Source organism: Megalops cyprinoides, chromosome 18 (genome assembly GCF_013368585.1).
Source record: "Megalops cyprinoides isolate fMegCyp1 chromosome 18, fMegCyp1.pri, whole genome shotgun sequence".
Classification (NCBI taxonomy): Eukaryota; Metazoa; Chordata; class Actinopteri; order Elopiformes; family Megalopidae; genus Megalops; species Megalops cyprinoides.
In genome coordinates, this window is record NC_050600.1 from 397,712 (window position 1) to 405,211 (window position 7,500).

A 7,500-nucleotide genomic window follows, 5' to 3' on the forward strand; every position below is an offset into this window, starting at 1 on the left:
CCGAGACTTTAATGCACAAAGGTCTGTCTTGAGGATTTAATATTATATTTCCCTGAACAAACATGCAGTGTGATGTGTATTATATTAAGCTGCCTTCAGTTAGAACTTTTCTGACTGTTTGCAAGTGCATGCGTAATTGTGAGCACTTGTTGAGTCTGAGGTGCATGGCGGTGTGCAGCGGTGTGTGGTGGTGTGTGGTGGTGTGCAGTGGTGTGCAGTGGTGTGTGGCGGTGTGCGGTGGTGTGCAGTGGTGTGTGGCGGTGTGTGGTGGTGTGCGGTGGTGTGCGGTGGTGTGTGGCGGTGTGTGGTGGTGTGCGGCGGTGTGCAGTGGTGTGTGGCGGTGTGTGGTGGTGTGCAGTGGTGTGCGGTGGTGTGTGGCGGTGTGTGGTGGGTGTTTGGTGGTGTATAGTGGTATGTGGTGGTATGCAGCGGTGTGTGGTGGTGTGTGGTGGTGTGCAGTGGTATGCGGTGGTGTGTGGCGGTGTGTGGTGGGTGTTTGGTGGTGTATAGTGGTATGTGGTGGTATGCAGCGGTGTGTGGTGGTGTGTGGTGGTGTGCAGTGGTGTGCAGTGGTGTGTGGCGGTGTGCGGTGGTGCGCAGCGGTGTGTGGTGGGTGTTTGGTGGTGTATAGTGGTATGTGGTGGTATGCAGCGGTGTGTGGTGGTGTGTGGCAGTGTGCGGTGGTGTGCGGTGGTGTGTGGCGGTGTGTGGTGGGTGTTTGGTGGTGTATAGTGGTATGTGGTGGTGAGCAGCGGTGTGTGGTGGTGTGCAGCAGCCTCTGCAGCAGGCTGTCCAGCATTGGCTTGATGTGCTTGAGCTCCTTCATGCTGTGCAGGTCAGTGGCTCCCCCTGCAGGCCGGCAGCAGAGGGACAGAGTCAGGATCACATCGCACAGACAGACCACTGTGTGCAGTGCAGCAGCACTGAGTATACGCTGTGAGTGAGCTGTGAGTATATGCTGTGAGTGAGCTGTGAGTATACGCTGTGAGTGAGCTGTGAGTATACGCTGTGAGTATACGCTGTGAGTATACGCTGTGAGTATACGCTGTGAGTGAGCTGTGAGTATACGCTGTGAGTGAGCTGTGAGTGAGCTGTGAGTATACGCTGTGAGTGAGCTGTGAGTATACGCTGTGAGTATACGCTGTGAGTGAGCTTTGAGTGAGCTGTGAGTGAGCTGTGAGTATACGCTGTGAGTATACGCTGTGAGTATACGCTGTGAGTGAGCTGTGAGTGAGCTGTGAGTATACGCTGTGAGTATACGCTGTGAGTGAGCTGTGAGTATACGCTGTGAGTGAGCTGTAAGTGAGCTGTGAGTGAGCTGTAAGTGAGCTGTAAGTGAGCTGTGAGTATACGCTGTGAGTGAGCTGTAAGTGAGCTGTGAGTGAGCTGTAAGTGAGCTGTAAGTGAGCTGTAAGTGAGCTGTGAGTATACGCTGTGAGTATACGCTGTGAGTGAGCTGTGAGTATACGCTGTGAGTGAGCTGTGAGTATACGCTGTGAGTATACGCTGTGAGTGAGCTGTGAGTATACGCTGTGAGTGAGCTGTAAGTGAGCTGTGAGTGAGCTGTAAGTGAGCTGTAAGTGAGCTGTGAGTATACGCTGTGAGTGAGCTGTGAGTATACGCTGTGAGTATACGCTGTGAGTATACGCTGTGAGTGAGCTGTGAGTATACGCTGTGAGTGAGCTGTGAGTATACGCTGTGAGTATACGCTGTGAGTGAGCTGTGAGTGAGCTGTAAGTGAGCTGTGAGTGAGCTGTAAGTGAGCTGTAAGTGAGCTGTGAGTGAGCTGTAAGTGAGCTGTAAGTGAGCTGTGAGTGAGCTGTAAGTTAGCTGTAAGTGAGCTGTGAGTGAGCTGTGAGTATACGCTGTGAGTATACGCTGTGAGTGAGCTGTAAGTGAGCTGTAAGTGAGCTGTGAGTGAGCTGTAAGTGAGCTGTAAGTGAGCTGTGAGTATACGCTGTGAGTATACGCTGTGAGTATACGCTGTGAGTGAGCTGTGAGTATACGCTGTGAGTATACGCTGTGAGTGAGCTGTGAGTATACGCTGTGAGTGAGCTGTAAGTGAGCTGTAAGTGAGCTGTAAGTGAGCTGTGAGTATACGCTGTGAGTGAGCTGTAAGTGAGCTGTGAGTGAGCTGTAAGTGAGCTGTAAGTGAGCTGTAAGTGAGCTGTGAGTATACGCTGTGAGTATACGCTGTGAGTGAGCTGTGAGTATACGCTGTGAGTGAGCTGTGAGTATACGCTGTGAGTATACGCTGTGAGTGAGCTGTGAGTGAGCTGTAAGTGAGCTGTAAGTGAGCTGTAAGTGAGCTGTGAGTGAGCTGTAAGTGAGCTGTAAGTGAGCTGTGAGTGAGCTGTAAGTGAGCTGTAAGTGAGCTGTGAGTGAGCTGTGAGTATACGCTGTGAGTATACGCTGTGAGTGAGCTGTAAGTGAGCTGTAAGTGAGCTGTGAGTGAGCTGTAAGTGAGCTGTAAGTGAGCTGTGAACAGCAAGGGGTGCAGTGGAGTGAGGCAGTCGGGCAGGAGAGGAGGGGGCAGTGAGGGGTGCAGTGAAGCAGTCGGGCAGGAGAGGAGGGGGCAGTGAGGGGAGCAGCGGAGTGAGGCGGTCGGGCGGGGGGGGGGGGGGGGGGGGCAGTGAGGGGTGCAGCGCAGTGAGGCGGTCGAGTGTTTTCTGATCATTCATTGAGGGAAGCCTTGATGTGTGAGGCAGTAGTCTTATCAGTGAGTGGAGTATCGGCCATGTAGAAGTGGTAGAGGTCCATTCCCACGCAGTGTGACTGCTTATTATAGTGTCTGCAACAGACTCCCAAAACTGATCCACACTTTGCAGTCCACAGAAGCTCCCTGCAGAAAGAGACGTGGCCGAAGGGCAGCAGGGAGAGGGTGCTGTGTGCGGGCCTGCAGGCTGCTACCACGGCAACACCACCATTACAGCTCCTGCCACTGTGCACAGCCAGGCAACGGTTGATGATGTCACAGGTAAATGACCTCACTGAGCCTGACTCAGCGGCCTCACCAGTTTAGGCTGGAGTTACGCTGCAGAGAGCTTTCACCACCAGGGGGCACTCCAGTGCCAGTGGCATGCTAGGGCTATCCAGTATTACCGATCATCGGTTTGGACATCAGACAGGATGCTTTATTTGGAGGCTTCATCAGTGCTTCTCTAAACCAATGACGTTCCTCAGATGAGCAGTCTGGCCCAGTAGTAGCACCTGATTGCTTCACTGCTGGGAGTGTGTGATGATCATAGTGAAGGCTGTGACTTCTCAGGGGGAAAGTGAACCATCTGATCCTTTGGAAACTGCTATCAGAGGAGAGCAGCATCACCTGGCAACCTTACAACTCTGATTCATCATTACAGCTGAAACATTTCCAAAATACAGTGCGTCCACTACTCAGAATGAGACACTGCGAAATGATTCTGTTCTGCTGTGCTGGAAGTGGCTTTGGATAAGAGCATCTGACGTAATGTAATAAAATGTAGAATAAAATGTCTATTCTTAACAACCCGGTGACGTCATCAGTATGTGTCCCTTTAAAACTTCACTATGAGTTAGATAAATGTAATTTCATGTGATGTGGAAATGGCATTGCTGATCTTTTAACCATTTTAAAACAGATTAATGAAGTGGACAAGATATTTACAGATCAATTCCTTCAGCTGAAAGTAAAGTTCACACCACACTGATACTAGAGAGAGTTTTTCCCTCAGTTATGCATGCATGCAATGGCTTATTGGGGTGCTAGTGTGAGCTGAGCACATTAGAGTGTCCAAGGCCAGCCACAGTGACACACACTCTGGAGCGTTAGACACAGCGGGAGACACAGTCTCTGCTGGGGGACAGAGGTGATTCAGTTTCACTGTGGAGGCCCTGCCTCTGGTCATTCACTCTTTCACAAGCATTCCCCACCGCACAGCCTGTGTGGAGCTGCCCGCTGGGGGCTGGTATTCTGTGCCTGCATTTGATTGCTCAGTTCCTGATGTATCTGATGTATCCACCACCGGAATTGGAGTATTTGGGCTAATGAACACCACTCATTCTGAGGCAAACTGATTCTGCCAAAAGAACTTCAGAGAGGAAACTATTTATAAAGATATTCATTTTATATCGCTACTGTTAGCGCCACATGACAGCGCTTCAAAATGACATCTGCACTTTCCGGTACGAGACGGGTGCGAATGACGGTTTTCACTGAGACGCCGTACGGATGCGTCCAGGATCGGCCAAACGGGAAATCTGACAGCAGCTAGCGCTACATTAGAAGTGATGAGTGACTGAAATGTTGCAGTTATTAAACTTTCACTTAAATCTCGTGGTTTCGCTCCAAACCTTCACTGAGAAACTGCACGTCCACTGCACTAGTGCAGCAGGATCGCACGCATTTCCACACTCATGATCCAATGACACTCACCAGACTGCTGGGTGCATCACTGCACGCTTTTTGGGGGGGAATTTCAACCCAAAGACGCTCTGAATGGATGCCAACAAATTCGGGCAAAACTAGCGACCATTTACGTCGTAACAGCTGCAGTATATACACATTACAAAGCGAGAAAGGGAAACCCAGCAGCGAGTCCATTAGCTGGGTCTCAGTAACGGTACCCGGCATGAAGACGGATCCACAGTACAGACGTTACACCTGCAACCCTCGACCATTCGCTCAAATGTATTTTAATAATGATCATACGCAAAAAACAAAGCATACACACTCCAATTTCGCTGATATTGCAACGTTCAGCAAAAGTCAGTTTAGTCTCAATCCAGAAAAAAAGCATATTAAATATTTAAAAAATGTACACATCGGCCTTCACTCGTTAAAAAATGTTTCCTAAAAAAATGCTATCCCACCGTGCCCTGACGCAGGCCATAACAGCGCACCGAGTAAAACAAAATTATCTGGTGACAAATCAAACAAAAACAGACTGAAAAAGAGAATAATCGGTCGACTACCATGTCTTTTTAAAATGACTGGGTAATGGAAAAAAATTAAGACGAAAACGTTCCAAAATGTGCATTCCAAGCACAAAGATGAAAACCTTTCTCAGAGAATTTTCTTAAACATTCTCTCACTTTGCGAGCTCCTGGAAACACGTTTATGCAAAAAGAAAAAAGACCACCAGCTAGCCGCAGGCGCAGCTCGCCACTGCTCTGCTTCACAAAATGTACGCCACAATCAGGCAGACTGGCAACACCTGTCACAAAAATATTACACCAAAAAATCCGACGATACTTCTGAGACAAAAAATCTCCCGAAACAAAATACTCACCAGAGGCTCAAGTTTAAAAACAACCAAAAACTGAATGATGCGCCAGTGCCGCAGCGGCCGCTTGGGTTGTAACGCACTGCGCTCACGAAATGGCGTCGGACGCGCCTCTCATTCGCAATTGCAGTAGACTCGTCCCCAGTCCGCTGTGAGTGGTTATTGTAGGTGTCACTCCGATAATCAAGCCCCGCCGTCGTCAAGAAACCGTAGAGATGATTGGTCAGTAGGGCCGGTGTGCACGCTCCTCGCTGCAGTGCGCACTTTGCTGCGGGTTGCAGAATGTTAGTAAGTCCACACGTACACGGGTATTTTTTTAAAACGGGGGTTTGCCTCCTTCGTCTTAAAAAAATCCCGTCCACACAAGCACTGTTTTTTAAAAAAATCTCCGTTGTTTTCATGTGGATGGACAGAATAAAGTAGCTTTTCATAATTATTCATACCCATGATTTAAAAGGAATAAAATATTATATAAAAGCAGAAATGCACATGCACAAAAGGCATAAAAAAGCTATCCTTTAAAAAAATACCTGTGTATGTGTGGACTAGGCCTTACTCTGCTGAAACTTCACCTGAAAACCGGTCACTAAACATTCATTTCCACAGAATGTGGGTCCTGTAAGGTAGACCCACAGTCCTTATGAGATCAGACACACACACACACACACTCTCCCTTATTCAGGGTGCCTTCCACCAGAAGAGAACAAGAGAAACACACACAAATTAAGAAGATGGCTTTTTATCAGTGTGTTAACATTGCATTTATCATCAAGGTTCTCATCTTTGTAGTGTTTGTATATTGTGTGGAGCAGCAAACTTTGTGTCCAGTGACTCTTGTTTGGCTTGTGAACAGTAACTAAGCAAATTGCCTGTGTTTAAGCATATGTGTGAGTGCATTTGTGTAAGTACATGCGTGTGTGTGAGTGTGTGTGTGAGTGTGTGTGTGTGTGTGAGTGTGTGTGTGTGTGTGTGTGTGCGTGTGTGTGTGCGTGTGTGTGTGTGTGTGTGAGTGTGTGAGTGTGTGTGTGTGTGTGTGTGCGTGTGTGTGAGTGTGTGAGTGTGTGTGTGTGTGTGAGTGTGTGTGTGTGTGTGTGTGCGTGAGTGTGTGAGTGTGTGTGTGTGAGTGTGCGAGTGTGCGAGTGTGTGTGTGAGTGTGTGAGTGTGTGAGTGTGTGTGTGTGTGTGAGTGTGTGAGTGTGTGTGTGTGTGCAGCAGTGCAGAGACAGGCTGGAGTTCTGCAGGGTGTTTGGGAGCGTTGGCTGTGTTCAGTACAGGAAGCAGAGCAAAGGCACAGACTTCATTCTTCACCACTTCAGCTTCCGTGGCTGTGGGCCTGAGACACAGACAAACGCAATGAAACACAGGGTTCCCCCCTACACAGCACACCGTGGTAGTGTGGGGTTCCCTCCCATACAGCACACTGCGGTAGTGTGGGGTTCCCCCCTACACAGCACACCACGGGGTTCCCCCCTACCAAGCACACTGCGATAGTGTGGGGTTCCCTCCTATACAGTACCCTGCGGTAGTGTGGGGTTCCCTCCTATACAGTACCCTGCGGTAGTGTGGGGTTCCCCCCTACACAGCACACCGCGGTAGTGTGGGGTTCCCTGTGGAATGTCTCACCTGAGCGCTTGCTGCGGAGGCGGGGCAGACTGAGGTCGAAGTGCACAGTGGATTCGGGGGTTCTCAGAATGTCCTCCAGCGTGCACTGCTCCACACACTCCTGGGGATCCTTTAAAACGAGGACTTCAGATTTATCTGCGTTCAGGATATACGTGTGTGACAGACATCCCCGGACGCACTGGGACGGCAGGTACCTGCGGCTCCGCGGGGGTGTGGCTGCTTCTGGCCCCCTCTCTCTCCCTCTGCTGCAGAATGGCCTGCCGGGTGGTTCTGTATTCCAGCGCGAAGTCGCTGACTGTCTTACAGAAGGCCTCAGCGCTGATCTCCTTCACCACGCCACGCGAGTACCCCAAAAACAGCAGGAAAGCGTGAAACCTGGGGACGGATGAAGAATCATCACCATCATCATCAGCAGCATCATCATCACTATCACCATCACCATCATCACCATCACCATCATCATCATCATCATCACCATCATCACCATCACCATCATCATCATCATCATCGCCATCATCACCATCACCATCACCATCATCACCATCACCATCATCATCATCATCATCGGCCATCATCACCATCATCACCATCATCATCATCATCATCATCATCATCGC

General features: G+C 49.6%; 1 long non-coding RNA gene across 2 annotated transcripts in view; it reads right to left on the minus strand.

The window, feature by feature from the left end:
* The window catches only part of LOC118793689, a 7,002-nt gene extending 805 nt beyond the window's left edge, over window positions 1-6,197 (minus strand). The window contains exons 1-2 of one of the 2 annotated variants that reach the window (XR_005005665.1): window positions 5,792-6,197; window positions 5,268-5,529 (exon numbers count right to left, since the gene is read on the minus strand). This is a non-coding gene — a long non-coding RNA (uncharacterized LOC118793689). Of the gene's footprint in view, window positions 1-5,267; window positions 5,676-5,791 lie in introns of those variants that run through there. The other variant, XR_005005664.1, reaches the window with a different exon arrangement.
* Between the last annotated feature and the right edge of the window lie 1,303 nt (window positions 6,198-7,500).